The following is a 21,069-nucleotide window of genomic DNA, read 5'->3' as shown; positions in this document are numbered from 1 at the left end:
TGGGTACCCCAGAGCTTAGCCCAGTGGCAAGCACTTCTTAAGCAGTTAGTAAACCTTTGTTAAATAAATGTTAAGAGTCCTCTAGCTTTCATGTACCAGAGCAAGTTTTTACTTGTTAACAAGAAGTGCTGTCAGTTGCCATATTTAGCTCACTGACTTGTCCTTCAAAACCATCTAGCACATTGCTCAGTAGGCAATGGTTCCCTAGGCAAAACCAGTCTTAGTTTCTTTCTTTCTTTTTTTTTAAAATTTTTTGAGATGGAGTGTTGCTCTGTCACCTAGGCGGGAGTGCAGTGATGCGATCTCCAGCCTTAGTTTCAAAATGGAAAGAGAAAAACAAAAAAACCACCTCAAATTAAGCAAACAATGATCAATCTAGAACAGCAGTTAGTAAACCTTTTCTGTAAAGGGCCAGATAGTAAATATTTTAGGCTTTGCAGGCCACAGGTCTTTGTCGCAGGTACTTAGCTCTGGCTTTGTAGAGCCAAAGTGGTTCTAGATGATATGCGAGTGAATGTGTGTGGCTGCATTTCACTACAACTTTATTTAAAAAAACAGCTGTTGGGCCAGATTTGGCCTTGGGGGTCAGTTTTCCAACCCCTAAGCTAGACCACAGAAAAGAATATTGGTAACATCAGAGAGCTACATACAAGTAACTTACCTGGGAAATAGAGAATGGAGGCTTTGGCCGGACGCTGTGGCTCTCGCCTGTAATCACAGCACTTTGGGAAGCCAGGGTGGGTGGATCACCTGAGGTCAGGAGTTTGAGACCAGCATGGCCAACATGGTGAAATCCTGTCTCTACTAAAAATATAAAAATTAGCCAGCTGTAGTGGTGTGCACCTGTAATCCCAGGTACTGGGGAGGCTGAGGCAAGAGAATTGCTTGAACCTGGGAGGCGGAGGTTACAGTGAACTGAGATCGCACCACTGCACTCCAGTCTGGGAGACAGAGCAAGATCCTGTCTCCGAAAAAAAAAGAATGGAAGCTTTGAAGAAAGGGTCCAATATTATACTTAGTTCTATTTTCTGTAACCCTTGGAATAGTGTTTTATCTGTAGCAGGTGTTCAGTAAGTATTTATTAATTTGATTTGAGATCCTACTATATTGCTTATCTTCCTTGGTCTTCAGTTGTCTCATGGAATTTAAGAGATTATGATAAATGATTGCTAAAATCTCTCCAGTTCAAAAAAAAAAAAAAAAGCCGGGGGGTGGGGTTCTGTGATTCTGTGTGACTGTTTTTGGAAAGCCAGATGTTTTATTTTTTAGAGATAACAATTGTTGGCTTAACACATTTCCTGTATGTACCCAATATCCTGATTTGCAGTTCTGAAGTGGTTGCTTTTATTAGTTATTTTGTTGTATGGACCTGTCTTCAATGACCTGTCCTCAGTGGAATGGATTGTCCACTAGGGTATACCTACATGCCTTTCACTCATCTCTCCCACCCCATCCTGCTACATATGGGGGTAGAATACATACTTTGTTTTATTTTAATAATAAAATTTATTAATCTGAGTCATTTTGTTTTGTTTTAAAAAAAATTAGCTGTAAAGGTAACCTAGACCATCTCAGATGATTCTTTGCAGAAAGATGGCAATCAGGATGAGGATTAGTCTATCTAGCAAAGCAAACATGCCATCACTGACTTATTTAAACTGTTAAACAATCCAAAATAATTTTAGTTATTACAAAGTAAATCATAGTAATCTTACCTAAATTCTTCTTTTACTTAGTTCTTTTACTTAGACTTTTGATGGGTTTTTGTGTTTCTAAAGAGTGAGTTAGGATTAAATGGGCCGTTTGATGATCTCTTACACTGTCCTCAAGAGGAAGTATAAGCTGATACACATTTCTAGTCAACTTGATGAAGAAACTTTAAAAAAAAACTATGAAACGTTCATTGTAATCAATACAGAAAATTTCTCTTTATTATTTCTTAGGCTTCCAAAATTTTCCTGTTAAGTAGCCCTTAAAGTTGGACATGCTTAAGAATCACGTAGGGGATCTTATTAAACAATAGATTCTGGTTTTCTAGGTTTAGAGTGGGGGTTTAAGGAATATTAAGATTATGAAGTTAGCTTTTTCTAAATTGCTTTGAATACAGTGCATTTTGATTAAGGTTAACCATGCATAAACATTTATCTATGTTTTGGACTTGCCCATTTAATTTTACTGGATGATCTTTTCATCTTTTCCTTTTAACCCTATTGGTTCTCTAATTCTTTCTTTCTTTCTTTCTTTCTTTTTTGAGACTGAGTCTCACTGTGTCACCCAGGCTGGAGTGCAGTGGCGTGGTCTCGGCTCACTGCAACCTCCACCTCCCGGGTTCAAGTGATTCTCCTGCCTCGGCCTCCCGAGTAGCTGGGATTACAGGTGTGTGCCACCATACCTGGCTAATTTTTGGTTTTTTATTTTAGTAGAGACAGAGTTTCACCATGTTGGCCAGGCTGGTCTCAAACTCCTCACCTCAAATGATCTGCCTGCCTTGGCCTCTCAAAGTGCTGGAATTACGGGCGTAAGCCACTGTGCCTGGCCTTGTCCTCTTAAGAGTTATTTTTGCTCTTATATTTGGTTGCCTCTGCAGTTTATTGGCTCTTCCTTTCCTGGTTTAGACCTTTATTTTGTTACAGCCTTGCTGACTCACCTCTGTGGTTTAAAACTAGAGTGATATCAAAGGTGGCTTTAATGGTAAAGAACCTATAGTTGATTGAAAATGTAGTTTACTACTGACAATTTAGGAAACAAGGCAAGTTTTGGCAGTAAATAGTGAGCCTTTACTTTGTGATGAGTGCTTCATGGAGAAGGTGACTGTAAGAGGTAGTCACCTGGGTAGTTGCAGTTTAAGTCTCTTTTCTGGCATCATTATTAATAGTACCTACTTCATGCTCAAAACAGCTCTGCTATATTCACACTATGGGTGATTCATAGAATTTTACTCGTTCTGTTCCATTAGGACTAGCCAGTTTTGATGGCAGATACCCCTTTCTTCCCCAAGCATCTGTATAACCTGTATTGTCAGTGAAACTATGTTGGTATTAATAATTCCAGCTTCAAGACAATAAAATAAATATGCATTGTGTTATAAAAATACAAATCCAGTAACTGGGAGCTTTTTGAATAGAAATTTTAAAATCTGGATTTTAATTAACAATATCTTCAAAAACTTGTTTCAAGTAATTAAATATTTCTATCTCTATTTCAAAGGAGCTTGAGAATGATTTTTAAATATATTTGGAAAGAGCAGATGTTTTATCTTTGAATAAATAATATCATCTAGCACTGTGCCAAATTTGATAGGAAATTGGTATGGTGTGTGATCTTCTAGACTGTTTCATTCTAGCAGAGGAATGTTTTTTAAATGTGTGAAATATATAAAAAGAACTAAAACCAAAAGCCAGGAACAAATTGGGCTATTAATGAATACCTGTGTCAGGAATGTAACAGTAATTGTACCTTATGGCTTACACAAGCAATATAATTGCTGCATAGATAACCACACCCCAAATTACAGAGCTTAGTTAAAATACTTCTTTACTGGTTTTATGTTGCTAACTTATGAGTATATTATTGCATTGGTCCAATCTGTAACATTTGTATAAAACTTACCTTTTTTAGAAACCCACTTATAGCTATGATTAGAAACTTGATTTATACTTCTAAATATAAGCAGTTAATTTGGACATGACCTAAAACCTTTCTATTTAGAATTCTAGGCAGAAGTCTGGTCCAACTGTTTCAGCAACAGATTCTCTTCATTATTAAGTGGTTTATTTTGTTTACCTTTGATACTGCTATATTTGAATTATTGTCTCTTTACTGCTTTCTTTTTCCTCAGTTCAGCTGAATTCATTAAGTGTGGTTATTGTTGGCTAGCAAGCACTTGAAAATAATTAATTTACTTTTCCCCTTCATAAATAAACAAGATGCCGTGAGAGCTATGTGGGACTGGGTAATCTGTCTACTTCTCTGCTGTCTAGTCCTTTCATCCTTTTGTATTTTAGATTTATTAATATATAGCCTAGACTCTTCTTTATGTGACCCATACTGGGCTATTCCACATTCAGCATGACCTTCTACTGAGTCCGCTAAGCCTGGGGGTCACCTTTGAATATTTTAACTTTACTTATGTTTTTCCATTTTGTTAGTCACCAAATACATCAGGAAATATCTAGCAGGAAAAATTGGAAATCTGTTTCCTTATTTTCATTCTTACTGCCTTCTTCCTAATTACTATCAGTGTACTATTTTTTTTTAAAGTAATTGTCTTTCACCTCAGCAATTTAAATAGCCCATTGACTTCCACTGTGTCCTCTGCAAGTCCCCTCGCCACCTAACCAGTCAAGTGGCCTGTCTGATCTTGTTCTGATCTCAAAACCCTTCTTTGGCATTTCAGTATCTACTTTAATATTTCCTGGAGCCCTCTGAGTATTTCAGATGTTCTCTGAGAATCATTTCAGGTAAATGGAAGAGCCCAGTGGATAGGACTCTGGCACTTTAACCATGGTCAGCCAGAGTTCCTTTGCTTTTATCCTTTTTTCTTTTTGGGCTTGAGCATAAAGATTCATTCTTCAGAAGAATACCCACCTGCTGAACAGTTTCATGTTTGATGTTGTTCCCACAGAGTGGCCTTCCCTGACCACCCTATCTCAGGCTCCCTCTGGTTTCCTCTGTGAGTATATCCCCTTCACTGCCTTCACAGCACTTCATCACAGTTCGTAATTTTATATACGTGTTTGTATGTGGGAACATTTGGACACACACACTTCTAATATCCACTATTGGATTCTAACCTCTCCAAGGACACAAGGGGATCTCTTTTATTTACTCAATTATTCTTTGCAGTTTTTAGATCACTTGTATTGAAGGTAACCACCGACATGTTTGGGTTTAAATCTGTCTTGCTGTTTGTTTCCTTTTTGTCCTATCTGTTGTGTTTTCTTTCCCCACCCGCTTTTCTTTCTTTTGGATTAATTGTGTAGTTTTTAGTATTCTAATTTATTCTATTTTTGGCTTATTTTATGTATATATAAATTAAATTAAATTAATTTAATTATATATTTAATTAAAAAGTAGCTGTTCTGGGGTTTATAAAATGAATTTCAACTTCTCACAGCCTACTTTCAAATACTAGGATAACATTTTACATATAATATAAGAACCTGAAACCTTATACTTCTGTTTGTCCTCCTATGTGCTATTGTAGTCACTTATTTTATTTCTACATATATTATAAACCCAAATGTTCATTGTTAATTACTTTTACTTTAAATAGTTAATTAACTTTGAAAGGACATTTAAAATGAGAAACAAAAAGTATTTTAACTACACATTTACTGTTTCTGACATTCTTCATTCATTTGTATAGATTCAGGTTTTCATCTTGCATGATTTTCTTTCCACCTGAAGAACTTCTTTTTTATTTTTTGTAGTGCAGATTTGTTGGTGACAAAGTCTTTTAGCTTTTGTCTGTCTTGGAAACATTTTTACTTTCCTATTATATTTGAAAGATATTTTTACTGGATATAGAATTCTGGGTCAGTAGTTTTATGCTTTAAGCTTTTCATTGATGTCATTCTAACTTCTGCCTTGTATAATTTCCTGCTTTTTTTTTTTTTTCTTCAAGAGATGGGATCTTGCTGTGTTGCCAAGGCTGGTCTCAAACTCCTGGGCTCAATTGATCTGCCCACCTTGGCCTCCCAAAGTGCTGGGATTACATGCACGCGCCACTGTGCTGGCTAATTTCTTGCTTTTAAGATTCTTTCTCTATCACTGGTTTTCAGCAGTTTGATTATTGTGCACCTTAGCATGCTTTTTCTTTGAGTAGTTGTTTACTTTTGCTTGAGATTTTTGGATTTGTGGGTTTAGCCCGTCAATTTTAGAAATTTTTTGATCATTATTTTTTTCGAATAATATTTTATTTTCTAAATTTACTTTATTTAAAAAATATTATTGTTATTGTTATTTTTTTAGAGACAGGGTCTCGCTCTGTTGCCCAGGCTGCAGGTAGTAGCTCACAGTAACGTCAAACTCCTAGGCTCAAATGGTCCTCCTGCCTTAGCCTCCTGACTAGCTAGGGCTACAGGTCCTAATTTTTAAATTTGTTTATAGAGACAAAGTCTCACTATGTTGCCCAGGCTGGCTGTGAACTCTTGGCTTCAAGCAGTGTTCCCGCCTTGGCTTCCTGAAGTGTTGGGGATTACACGTGTCAGCCACTGTGCCTGTCCTCAGTTAATATTTTCCATTCACTCCTTCTGAGATTCCAATTCCATATATATTAGACCATTTGCTGCTGTTCCATAAATCACTGAGTCTAGGTTCATTTTTGTTTGTTTGTTTCATTATGTTTAGTTGTCAGTGCTTCACTTTGGAGAGTTTCTATATCCATTTCTCCAAGTTTACTGATTTTTTCTTTGGCAGCGTCTTATCCTCTGTTAGTTCTACATAGTGAATTTATTGTTTTAGATACTATGTTTTTCTTTCTCCATTTTATTTGAGTCTTTTATTTTCTATTTCTTCTTCATTGTATTTATTTTTTCCTTTACATCCTGGAACTTATTTATAATTGCCGTTTAAAGAACCTATCAATTCTGTCATCTCTGTCATTTCTAGGTCTACTCTGTTGACTGGTTTTATAGGACACATTTTCCTACTCCTTGACACATTTAATACATTTGAATTGGATGCTGCCATTTGTGACATCGTTGAGTGCTGGATTTTGTCACATTATTTTAAAGAGTGTTGTTTGTTTTGGAAGGCAGTTACTTGCAGATCAGCTTGATCCTTTGCAGCTTGGTTTAGAGGATTGTTTTGGAGTCTTTGAAACTACTTTAAGGAGTGCTTAGATAGTTGCTAGCCCCATTATGAGGCATGACCTTCTGGAGAATCTACAGAATGCCCCCAGTATTTAATGGGGACCTCTACTGTGGTTTGTGGGACTTCATGGGATCCCTTCCTGTACTGTAGTCCTGAAAGTGCCCTTAGGCAGAAGTTGAGGTGCTTGTAGTGTTCCTCTTATTTGTCTCTCATCTCTCAGGGGTCATCATTCTCCTTTGTCATGTCTGAAAACCTTGATCATATACTGTGTACAATGTTGTAATTATTTATGGTAGGAGAATAAGCCCAATTCCAGTTACTCCCTCAGGGCTAGAAGTAGAAGTCTTGAAAATGAAATTTTTTTAACAGACTTTTTATTTCGGAATACTTATAGATTTATAGAAAAGTTGCAGGGGTAGTACAAAGAGTTTATGTGTACTCTACAATCAGTTTCCACTGCTGTTACTATTTTACATTGTTGTACACTGTTTACAGCTAGTAAACCAATGCCGATGCATTATTAGTTACAAAAGCTCATATTTTATTTGAATTTGTCTTATTTTTATCTATTGTCCTTTTTCTGCTTCAAGAAACCACTTTACATTCAGTTGCCACATTTCCTTAGGCTCCTCTAGACTGTGACAATTTCTCAGATTTTCCTTGTTTTTAATGATCTTGATACTGTTGGATTATTGGTTGGGTATTTTGTATACTGTCCCTCAATTTGGATTTGTCCCATGTTTTTTCTTTATAATGGTTAGACTGGGCTTAAAGGTTTTTGGGAAGAAGAATACAGATTAAGTGCCATTCTCATCACATCATATCAAGAGTCTGTAGTATTAAAATGACTTATCACTGATAATGTTAACCTTGATCTCCTGGCTGAGGTAGTGTTTGTCTGGTTTCTCCATGATGAGATTACCCATTTCTTCCTGTTTTTATTTCCCTGGGATTTATTTCCCTAGGAATGAACTATCACACCACAGGTGAAATGGTGCCAACCCTGGAAGCTCTTTAGAGACAGTGCTCAGGGTTTTTATTGGAGCTATTCATGTGGGCACCCCCTTACCTGGCATAAACTCAAATTTTAGATGCCCAGGAGGAAAGCAGGTGTTTGATGTAAATTGTATTATTTATACAAACAGTTTAGGCATAGTGGAGCCACTCTTAACCAGTTCTGGGAGTGGTGGGTCCCTCCCAAAATCTAATTTCTCAGATGTCAGCCAAGGGCCAACCTTGTAAGGCCTTTCAAAGGATAGCAGTCAGGCCTGCTAGGTTAACTCCTTTCCCATACAATGAAAACTTTTTCTGTTCTCCCCTGTTTATTTACTTCTTCAGTCATTCATTTATATCAATATGAACCTATGTTGTTTATTTTGTTGCTCAAATTTGTTTCAGCTTTGACCATTAAGAGCTCTTTCAGTTGGCCCCTGTATCTGACATACCACATTGTTTTATTTTTTGAGCCCTTGTCTTTCTCTACCTTCTCTACTTTCTTTGTTTCTGATACTCCAAGATGCTCCAGGCTTATCTTGTATATTTTCTGCCTGTGTCCTAGAATTTCTCCAAGGATCCCTGCTGCTGCTGCTGCTGCTGCTTCCCCGTCCTCCTCCTTTCTTCTTCTTCTTCTTCTTCTTCTTCTTCTTCTTCTTCTTCTTCTTCTTCTCCTCCTCCTCCTCCTCCTCCTCCTCCTCCTCCTCCTCCTCCTCCTCCTCCTCCTCCTCCTCCTCCTTCTTCCTCTTCCTCTTCTTCTTCTTCTTCTTCTCCTCCTTTTCCTTCTCCTTCTCCTCCTTCTTCTCTTTCTTTTTTTTTTGTTTTGAGACAAGAGTCTCACTTAGTTGCCCAGTGACTGGAGTGCCGTGATGCGATCTTGGCTCCCCGCAACCTCCGCCTCCGGGGTTCCAGTAATTCTTGTGTCTCAGCCTCCCGAGTAGCTGGGACTACAAGCGCACACCACTATGCCTGGCTAATTTTTGTATTTTCAGTAGAGACAGGGTTTCGCCATGTTGTCTAGGCTGATCTTGATCTCCTGGCCTCAAGCAATCCACCCACCTTGGCTTCCCAAACTGTTGGGATTACAGGCGTGAGCCACTGCACCTGGCCCCTGCTTTCTTTTTGTAGTAAAGTTTAAAAATGTTAAAACATTTTTTGAAGAAAATTTGAGAAATATAGGAAGGCATAAGTAAATAGAAGAAAGAAGTAAGTATATCAAGAAGTTAGTCAATGCTATAGGTAGTTACTGTTAGCATTTTGTTGTGGTATTTAATGAGGTTTCAAAGAAAAATATGAAGTGATTGTTACAATGGTTTTTTTTTCTTGTTTATATTTCATGTGTGGTGGTAATTACATAACAGATGTAAAAGCAACTTTCCTTCTACCTAAAACCTTGATTTTCTTATTTATTTATTTATTTATTTATGAAGGTCTCACTGTCAGGCAGGAGTGCAGTGGCGCATTCATGGCTCACTGCGGCCTCGACTTCCTGGGCCCTGTTGATCCTCCCACCTCATCCTCCTGAGTAGCTGGAACTGCAAGTGGGTGCCACCACACCTGACAATTTTTTTTTTTTTTTGTATTTTTTTGTAGAGGTGAGGGTTTTGCCATGTTGTCCAGGCTGGTCTCAAACTCCTGGGCTCAAGCAGTCCTCCACCTGGGCCCCCCAGAGTGCTGGGATTACAGATGTGTGCCACCTTACCCAGCCTACCTAAAACCTTTCAGTCTCTTTTCTAAACTCCAGAAAAGAGAGGACTCTGAAAAGCTGGAATCTGTGGGGGCTGTAGAAGGTTCTAGGATTGATGTGGTATTTGACATTTGTATAGAAAAACTTGCCAATTTCTTTTTTTCCCCTTATGGTAATTCTGGATACCAGTTTAATAATTTTGGAGATATTTATAACTGTCAATATGAGGAATAATTCATACATGTGTACTTTTTTCCTACAAATGAGTAATTGAAGAATTTTGTTTAGCCAGACCATTTAATTCTCAATTGCATAATATTTCTAGTTAAATCCGAACTTCATTCTATATTAAGTAACATTTTATTCAGATCCATATCTAAATAGCAATATTTTGTAAGATTTACTAAGAATTTTTCCTGGTATGTATGGTTTTGGTGTATTGGAATGTACCTCTGTTGACTCTGTGCTTAAAAATGTAAAGCAAGTAGCTACTTCCATGAATCCTCAAAATGCCAGTTAAATGGGCATAGAGTTAAGTGGAAGGTGATTAAAAGAAATAGGGAAACCTACTTTCTAACTCGTTGAGGGCAAGAGAACTTCTATGGTCATCTTTTGTGTCAAATCTTTAGTATATAGTATTTGGCTCATGCCAGGAGGACCTTATTCAATAAAGGCTGATAATATTGAAATTGGACTTTCTTAAAAATGTTTTAAAACTTACCATTTAAAAAGCCTTCTTTAATATATAATCTAAAAGTTGGGGAGGAGTATAATTGAAGGAAATTATCCAAATTAGATTTTTCTGCTTTGCCAAGGATATGCCATCAAGAAACAATTTCTGGGGCTATCTTTTTATGGTGATGAGGTATGTGATACAATTTGGAGAATTCTGAATTTATAAAAAGAATACAATCGAAAATTGGCATTTCTTGTCTTTTGACAATCTTGCAGTAAGCTCTAGGCGGTGGTGGTGACTTAGTTTCTGTGAATAATTGGCAGGTTAAGGGTAGAAAACTCATTTGAAGATTGATAGCAGTATCATTCTTTGTGTAATTTAAAAACAGGATTAGTAGCTGGAGCAACATGGCAAGAACCTACTTCTCCAAAAAAAAAAAAAAGAAAGAAAAGAAAAGAAAAATCAGCTTGGCGTGGTGGTGTGCACCTGTCTACCCAGCTGCTTGAAAGGTTGAGGTGGGAGGATGGCTTGATCCCAGGAGTTTGAGGCTGCAGTGAACCTTTTCGTGCTCCTGCCTGGGCAACAGAATGAGACCCCATTTCAAAACAAAACAAAAATAAGATTAGTAATCAAAGGATTGAGAAAGCATTCAGAATATAGTGGGACTCTTCCATCATCATCTAAAAGGTTTGGTTGCATGCATATGTAGTTGTCCTAGTTAATACTTTGCTAAACTGGATGATAAAAGTTCAGGAAGGATTAGAAAGAAAATACTTAGTACACTAAGCTTTGCTAAGATGTTTGTGATTAATAGTTGAAATAGTAACACTATTTTAGTCTTTACATTTCAGAATTGAGTTGAGAGAATGAGGCTCTGCCCACATGGGCCTATTGAGTTAGTCTACATATAAATGGGAAGTGCCATAGTCACCTGCTTTCTGTGTATGATAAAGCCCTGATGTAAAATCGAACTTCCAAAATAAGCTCTGAAATTAATTTCTTGCATGTGTTCCAAAGAAACTATTAATTTGCCTTGGAGATAAATATATATATATAGTCAGTCATATATATACATTATATATATGCATATATATGTATCAGTCATATATACATACATGCACATTATATACATTATATATAATGCATATATGTGTACATTACTATATACATTATATGTACATGATTATATGTACATTATATACACATGATTATACATTATATATAATTATATATTAATTATATATTATATAATATATTTAGTATATATTATATAATATATAATATAATATACAAATTTATTTTGAATTCATATTTGAATAATATATATTCAAATATATATTCATAATATATATTCAAATTTTCGTGAATATATAATGTATAATCATGTATATATAATGTATATATAACCATACATTATATAATGTATAATTATATACGTTTTATAATGTATATATTGTATATATTATTTATATATGTATACAATATATACATTATATAAAATTATATATAATTATATAATGTATAATTATATATACATTATATATTATATATACATTATATTTTACATTATATATTTTACATTATATATACATATATTGCACATTATATATAATGTACATATAATTATTCATATAATGTACATAGAATTACACATATATAATGTAGATATAATTACACATTATATATAATGTACATATAATTATACATTATATACATGTATGTGTATATATGTATGTATATAATACATTATATATAATGTATATATAATTATATAATACATTCTGTATACATAATTTTACATTTTATATATAATTATATAATACAGAATGTATTATATAATGTATTATATAATTATACATTAGATATAATTATATATACTTATACATTATATGTATATATACATTATATAATATATACATTATATAATACATTATACATTATATATAATGTATATATAATTATATATTTGTTTGGGTCTAAATTGGCTTATTTCCTGAATTTGTTAACAACTGTTTGATGAAAAGAGGATTGTATTATGAAATCACTTTGGGAGATAAATTAATCAGAAAAATTTAACTAGTTTCTGTAAAACTGGGAGTATTTTGCATGTTGACATATATTGTTAATGTATAAGAATGGGATGTATTATAGTATGTAGTGTTTCTGGGCTATGGGATGCACTTTTTTCATTCAGCATCTTAAGGCATGTTTTCCATTATAAGAGGAGAAATCCTGGTGTCTAAACTAATTCCGAGATGTCTCTAATCGCGATGTATCCAAACAACAGTATTGTGGTATTATGGTTCTGTGTTGGTTAGCCTTTGCCTTCCTGATTTGAATTTACTTTTTGGGTCAGTTTAGGAGTAGGGATGGCCAGATTTCTTGGACTGCTCTGAGAAAAAATATACCTTCAAATGACCCCCACCCCTTCCAAAAAATACCACTACCACTGAATATTTCTTAATGAATTTCCCATAATGTATGATAGTTGTTTGTGAAAGGATGTTATTTTAGCTTATGATACAGTGCCTAGCCATTTGGCTGTGAATAAATTTATTCAGTTATGACTTTGATCACTGCATTTCCTTATTCTTTGTGTTAAAGGGTACAATGCCATGTAGATGGATTGGTACAAATGTATTGCTACATATGGAAAAAAACAACTCTAAACACATGACCTTCAAAGTCACAGTAAACTAATATGAGGCCAAGACATTTTTCTTCTGATAATGACATATTATTTGTTCATTTTGGTTGTGAATTTTTTCTGCTGTTTTGAAGAGCAGTTAGGCTTTAACAGTGTCTGCTTTCAGTGTAGAACAGCTTCTATAGAAGAAAGTTTTACAAATGTGTAGTATTTTGTTTGACCAGAGGATTTCTCGCTATTCATTGACATTTTGACTATAAGATTTTCGTGGGAATTATGTGCTATATTAAGAATAGAAGACTGTATTTTCAACTAATCCCATTATTATAATAGAGTTATCGCTTTTGAGTAAGTTGCATGCAGCAGAGGAAAGTTTGTCCTGAGCTGAGCAGTTTTAGAGGCTGATGGGGGCTCAGCCATAGATTCATTACATCATCTTTTCATTCCATTAGCCAGCGTGATCTCCAGTGGGGTAAGTGAGACAGTGGACTCTGCATCATCACAAACATGCTGAGAAAATCACTGCTTACTGCCTGGGTGTGTAGAGAGGTGGAGAGAATTTACTACCAAAATCACTTAGAGGAAACTGATGTTGAAGTCAGCCAAATACCTCCAGGTTTTTTTTTTTTGTTTTTTGATCAGCTATTAAGGGAAAAGATTTAAAGATTTTATACTAAATCCTAATTTATTTATTTTTTAAAAAATTTCTAAGGCTCTTAGTGAGAAAAGTTGGTACCCAAGGGCAGAGCTTCTTACCCTTGTCCGTTTACTAGCAGTCGTGATTACATAGCTGGAGACACTGCTCCTCAAAACTGGTAACAGGAATGTAAACAAAGAAGATAATCTTGGCCATGTGTATATCTGCATAAAGAAAGGTGAGGGTGTCCTTCTGGGCACTTATAATAAACTTGTAAGCTTTTATTCAACTGGATAGTTCATCTGCATTCAGCGGCATTTCCACTATAGTTGTGCGTCACTGCAAGACTGCATGGTAATGAAGCCAAGGCACTGTGGGCCAAAACTCTGCTGCCTGTGAGAAGAGAAGTGACAGCGGCTTGGAGAGACAGAACGGCAAAACCGCTGCTGCTGCTGCTTCTGCTTCTGCTGCTGCTGCTGCTGCTGCTGCTTTTGCAGCTGATTGAGGCACTATGTTGAGTCTACAGGATTCTGTGTTTTTTGAAATTAGCATAAAGTCCTTGTTAAAGTCCTGGAGCAGCAGCTGTAAGTATATATTCCTACATGAAAAACAAAATGCTGAGGTATTATTATCATTGCCATTCCTTGCATGCTGATTCTTCAGACCAATCCAAATAGATTAAAAGCTGTTGAAAATAGCATGAAGAATATTTTCTTGAATGGTAATCAGTAAGATAGAAAATCTAGACATGCACACATCAGACAGTTGTAAAATCAGTAGTTAAATTTTCTTTGATGAAAATTTACCAGCCTTGAATTTCTTGGTAATTTGTGTTATTCTGGCAAAGTTTCTCGCAATTAGTCATAAATGGGTGCGGGGTGTGGGACGGGGGAAGAAGACCACAAATAGATTCTAATCTCTGCAGGGTTATCAGATACCAGTACTCTTCCACACTTCTGTTAGCACAGAATGTTGTTTGAATCAACATCAGCTATCTTAAGGCACTAGAAACATAATATAATGATAATAGCTTTCCCTCATTCTTGTAATTGAAGTTATAATGTGTAATTTTCATATGTAGTAAATTTTCTGATAAATAACATTCAGGATGATATACTTAGATTTCAAAGTTCAGTTAAGTCAATACAACTGATGCCGTTGAGCTATTATTCTGTCCGTAACTCTCTTCCTAACATATGAATTTGGCAGAAATATTGCTTTTGTTCAATATTTCAATCACACTTTTTCCTTTAAGATCTCAAAACACTTACCATAGTCTGTTTACTTTTTTGCCAAAAGTATCATAATACAATATCAAACTCATGAATTAAGCAAACACAGGTTCTATTATCATGTTTGTTTTGGTCAAAGAAAATTGAAGTATAGAAAAATTGTGACTTTTCCAAGGTCATACAGTGGCAAAGAATTGGAATAGAACCTGGTTGTTTTTGCTCCCAACTGTGCTGCTGGTGCCTGAGCAAACTAATGAATAAAATATCAGAAATTAAATTTACATTTTTCCAGGTTAACTCTTTACCAAAATATTTATTTATTGTAGTTTTGTTTTTTAAGCAAATAATATGAAAGAGAAAATATTGACATGAGAACAAAAACCCTCTTAAGATAAAGTCTTATTGAATATGATTTGAGGAGGTTTGTAAATGCAGCCAAATATACTGCATTTACAATCCCTATATTTCTTTTATGTTTTATCTATAAGTAATTCTTCCATATGGAGATACTGTTGTGCCAGATGGCAGAAAATTATCTTAGTTCTAGGAAAGTTTTTAAGTGAATATACATAGTTAAAATATTGGGAGAATTGTAATTACTGACTAAATCAAGTTAAATACTTTCACTAGTTAAAAGGGAGACAGTAATGTAGAATACATTTTTGCTCAAGTAAACTGGACTGTAGCTTCTAATCTTTCTCTCAGTACTGTTTCCCCTGCTTCTCCCATCCTCACCATGTACTTTTTTAAAAATAGTAAGACAGTTTTATAGTGAGAATAAAGCTATAATTAACAACTTCTTATAGAAGAACAGTGTATTATATCACAGCAGCTTGTCTTGTAAGAACTTTGTTTAGGTACTTGTGAACTATGTGGTTATCCTGTTTTATGGCCATTTAAATATTTCTACATGTCGTTGCCTGAACCCTGTAACCAGCCACAGCCAAATCTTGCTTAATCATACTCCTTGAATCCAATAGTAAACCAAAAACAGATGTTTGTAAAGCCTTTGTTTTTTAGCAGTTAGTAATATAGTGATTCAGTCAGTCTGGGGGTATCCCATTGCCCTTGGGCATTCATAGTACATATCTCATGAAGGTGTCTTTACCATTCTGAAGTAATAGGTTAATACTGGAAACAAATTGCTAGTCTCAGTGTTCAGCAGGGCTCTGTCCTTGTCTGCCGTAGCCCTGGAAAGTGGAAGAATGTTTTTATTTCACCAGTATCTGTGGGTGTCTTCTTTGTCTTCACTTATCTTTGTTGTATGAGAGAGTTAAATACAACTCATAGGGGGAGGGGTTAAAATATTAAGACCATAGAAAAGGATAGTAGTTAGCTCTTTCTTCCTAGGAATGTTTTTGTAACATCAACACTTTTGAGTCAACCAGCGTTTATAGAGCGTATACTACTGTGCTGTGGCAGATAGAAGTATAAAACGTGTTCCTTTCTCTCGAGGAGCTTAGAGAAAGTATATGTGAAAAGTTGTAGTAAGGAAGTCAAATGAGAAATGTTGTGTGTGCACTGTGACTTACCAAATGACTGTTACACATAAAACAGACTGACAGTCCAGAGATAGAAGGAATCACATTGGTCTGCTGGGCATGGGAGGTCACGTTGGTAGTCCTAGTACTTTGGGAGGCTGAGGTGAGAGGATCACTTGAGCCCAGGAGTTTGAGTCCAGCCTGGGCAACATAGTGAGATCCTGAGATCCTGTTTCTACCACTACACACACACACACACACACACACACACACACACGTGGTGTGAGTCCAGCCTGGGCAACATAGTGAGATCCTGAGATCCTGTTTCTACCACTACACACACACACACACACACACACACACACACACACACGTGGTGCATGTGGTCCCAGCTACTCAGGAGGCTGAGGTGTGAGAGGATTGCTTGAGCCCAGGAGCCCTGTTCATGCCACTGTATTCCAGCCTGGGTGACAGAAGGAAACACAAAAAATAAGAAGGAATCACATTGAACTACAGGGTCAGTGGAGACTTAAGAGGGAAAGGGATTTTTCTGAGTTTGGTTTTGAATGATAGGATGCTCTCCATGATGGTAGGTAGTGCTGATATCCACAGTCTCCCCAAGCCAGAAACCAGAGGTTGGTTACCACGCCTCTTTCACCCCAACCCCTTTCGGTCCTTGACCACAACTTGCCTTTCTGCCTACTCAAATTTCCGTAGTCTCTCCTCTCCACAGCCACTATCCTAGTTCAGGCCTCTCTTCATCATCACCTGGAATATTGCCACAGCTTCCATATTGGTCCTGTTTGCATCTTCCACATTGCTGGTAAGGGTTCCTTTTAAAAGCTGGCTCTTCATGTCCCTCCCCTCCTTACCTCACAGATTTTCTGTCTCCTGTGGGAGGAGGCCTTTCATCATCTAGCCTCTGCTCATTTTGCCTGTTGCCGTTCTCGCCATGCTTTGCCAGTTCTGGAAGCATTCTGTGCCTTCATATTTGCTGCTACCTTTGCCTGAAATGTACCCCCTCATCTCTCTGCCTGCATCGCAGTGATTTTTACTCCTCTTTCAAGACCCATTCTTCCTTCAGTCAGCCACATAGTTAATGCTTCATCTGTTCTCTTCTTCACTTTAAACATCATTGCATCATTATACTCATCATCTTGTTCATGTCTTTCTCTGCTACTTGAGTGTAAGCTTCTGGAGGGTATTGGTTGATTGTCTTTTTGTTCTTTGTGTATTTAATGCTTATTTAAGCTCTGGTAAATGTGCAGACAAGTAAGATATTGGGTAGGGCTGCTATAATTTTTGTTGGGATGAATTTATAATAGAGAAGAAGGTAGAAGCATAAATATATGACCCCTTTTATAATTTGGTTATTAATATTATGCTACTGATGTCTCTCAGGGGAACAATTCCTGAAGTAGGAATGCATAAAATGATTTTTTGGTGATTAAATACATTTTCATAACATTTTATTTAGTGAATTTCTTGGAAAGAACAGAGGAAAACTTGATTTATTAATAGCCTTTATAAAAAAAAATGAAAATTTTTTTCCATTAAATAAATTATATATTTCAAATGTTGCCCCTACCCTCCTGAAGAAAAAAGAAAAAGAAAAAAATTTATGGGTTTTGTCATCGAACATAACTTAAAAGCAGTGTATATTATTATAGTTCATCATTAATTATAATAGTGTTTCTTATTTATAAGATGCATTTGCGTGCTTTGTATTAATGTTAAATGCTACTTTTTATATTAGTCGCTAGAGGCCCTCTGGTTTCAGGGCCTGCTTAGCTGGCAGAATGTTGATGCAGTGCTGCTGAAGTTTGATTATAGTTGAGCTTATTTCTTTCAGTAACAACAATGAAGTGACATTCATATGGCCTAAATTCAGGATTTTGTTTTGTGCCAACAGTTTTAGGCATTACTTCTTTTAAAAACTGAATCAGGAACATTCTGTTAAACCAGCTGTGTTGTGAGGATGTTATCATTTAAAAGATTGGCTTAGTTCCCTAAAATTGATAAGACAAAGCAAGACTCAGTACTGAGATCTGTTCATGTAATGCTAAGATCACAGATGCATTTGCTGTCCATATAATACCTCTTGTAAGCATATTAATTTATAGAATTTATTTTGCATACATACTTTTATGAGAGCTGGTGTGTCAAAGAATTTAGTTTTTATCACAGACATAAAATAGATTGACCTTCTTAAACCGTAATTTTATAAGTTAAAATGTGAATAAGATATGGTATGTTAAGAAACTGTATTTGCATAGATTACTTGCATTTTTGCACAATGAGAAAAGTTCATAAATTGTTTTTAATACTCAGACTTTTTTTGGATTGTAAAAATAGTAAAAGCCAACCCCAAAAAGCACATTATACATTCATCTAAATTTCAGTTAAAATCTGTGTTATTTGATTGAAATAATACCATTTGTTGAAGTATTTATAGGTCTCGTATTGTGGTAAGTACCTATCGTATGTCTTTGCACACGTATCTGTGTATACTCACATTATATGCACATACATTAAATCTCTTGTAACCATCAGCATGAAAATCTCAAGAGGAATATTATTGCTGTTTTTCAAAGTAGCAGCTTTATTGTGAGATTCACATACTATAAAATTCATTAAGTATTCAATTTGGTGGTTTTTAGTGTATTCCAAAATTGTACAATTATCACCAGTATCTAATTGCAGAACGTTTTCATCATCTAAAAAAGAAACCTCATACTCATTATTCTACTTTCTGTCACTACGGATTTGTCTATTCTGGACATTTCATATACTTGGAATCATACAATGGGTGTTCTTCTGTGACAGGGTTCTTACATTTAACTGTATTTCCAAGGTTCATTTATGTCATAACATGTATTGAATAATGTTCCATTGGATGGATATATCACAATTTGTTTATCCATTCTTCAGTTGATAAATTGCTGTTTTATAGAGTAGTAAATTGGGGCTCAGATAAGCAAAAGAACACTAAGAACACTCCCTCACCCCCCAGAAAATCTCACACCCAAACTCTTTAGCTAACTTTCTCTACTCCTTCATATTTTAATTGGAGGCTTCCCTGATCAAGTGATACTTTAGCAAGATCTGAAGGAAGAAATAGTTAACAGTTTGGGAGATAGGTGGGTGGGCACAAGGGATATCAAGTGCTAGAAGCTGGAGGGAATGGCCGGTTTGGCTGGAGCAGAGAGCTATGGAGAGCATGGTGGGAATGAAGCTGGAAAGTTAAGCAAGGACTAGACCATGTAGAATAGCAAAAACCTTGTTATGGATTTTGGTCTTAATCCTAAAATAAATAGGTAACCATTGATGGGCTTTGCGACAGTGATTGGGGTGATTTCATCAAGTTTCTGTCTTTGGGGTGGTGCCAGGAGACAAGTTAGGATGCTATTGAAATAGACTATATGTGAGATAAAGGTTAAACAAATGGAAGAAATGTTATTTATTTAGCAAACAAGTATATAATACCTACGACATGTGTAGGTACTCTTCTAAGCACTTTACAAAACATTCATAGGGATGGGAAGTATTTAAGAGGTAGGAAAAATAGGTCTTGGGTTAGGTACAGGAGATAACGGAAATTTTTAACTAGCTGTTTGCACAACTAATTTTGTAGGGTCAGTTACATTCTCATTGACATCAGTTTCAGAAATGTATCTGTTGAGAGTTAATGTTGGTCATAGTGGAAAAGAATCACCTATTGCTTATTGTCAGAATACTCTTATCATCCCTCAGATAAATTTGTCTGCTTTGAGAAGTGGATCCTAAGAAAGCCAACTCATTGTACTATTAAGTAAACAACGTGAACTTTTCATGATGGTCCCTGAAAAGTGGGATTTCTAGCTCCAGGTGTCATTGGATTTAGAGTCATGGGCCTGCTGTATCTTTTTTTTGTTTGTTTTTTTAATTCTAACTTCTTAAGCTAGGTTCACCTCATTTGAGAAAGGAGACATTTGATTTTCGAGACTAAACAGTTAGTGTTGTGAGAAGTACAGCTGATTATCGGACTCATTAAGTATTTGGGTTTCACAATTTGCTTTAAAATTTTATTGATAAATATTAAATACATAGTTTACTAATAAGATTCAAAATCAAGAAAATCCAACATAGATGGTCAAAATATTCATAGGTGACTGAGAGTATCCAAATGGGCCAGGTGACTGAGAATACGCAAACAGGCCAGAATAATACCTGTGTTAAATTTGACCCTCTATTTTATTAACATATCTGTCATGACCTTTCTCTGTACCTGCTGTAGTACTCATGTATAGACTCAGTCTTATAGCAGGCCCTGGGTCCTATCCTGTGCTAAGATGGGGAGTTTGGGACACCCCTAGTTCATTAGTTCAAGTGACTTACCATCAGCCCAACCTCACTACAAATTTGGATCTGACTTTGTTCTTCAGTTGTAGTATCTCGGCTACCCATTCTTGTGTCAAAGCCTCCATCTGTAATTATTGGTATCTCTTCTTTCCTGAGCCATTCCTTATCAAACTTTGGTATTCCATTTCCTTCAAATGTAGAACCCTGCTCTGATCTTGAAGAGAATGAAGTTCTGCTGACATACCTTTTTGATGATTAAACCCACCTCCCTAGCTGTGTGTCTATATATTTCCTGTTCATAGACTTTGCATTATTCAGCTGTTTGCCAGGATAACATCTGCTGTTCTCCGGGACCTCCCTGGTGCTTTTTACCTGTTATCATATTCTCTAGGTACCGTCTTCTGCCTCCATAATTAGATGCCGTATGACCTCCAACAATGCTGGTATTCAGTCATTAGGCATCCTGGCTGTAGCTCTTCTGATAGCCCCTCTGTACTGATTGCTTAATATTTTAAATATGATACCTGACAGCTATCTTGCCTATTATAGGCATAGCCTG

The 21,069-nt window shown here is 35.9% G+C and overlaps 1 protein-coding gene across 10 annotated transcripts in view; it reads left to right on the top strand.

Annotated features, from left to right (window-relative positions):
• The window catches only part of FRYL (FRY like transcription coactivator), a 281,060-nt gene that overhangs the window by 111,162 nt on the left and 148,829 nt on the right, over window positions 1-21,069 (top strand). The window lies entirely within an intron of this gene.

Source organism: Gorilla gorilla, chromosome 3, assembly GCF_029281585.2.
Source record: "Gorilla gorilla gorilla isolate KB3781 chromosome 3, NHGRI_mGorGor1-v2.1_pri, whole genome shotgun sequence".
Classification (NCBI taxonomy): domain Eukaryota; kingdom Metazoa; phylum Chordata; class Mammalia; order Primates; family Hominidae; genus Gorilla; species Gorilla gorilla.
This window is presented reverse-complemented; position numbering and strand designations above follow the sequence as displayed.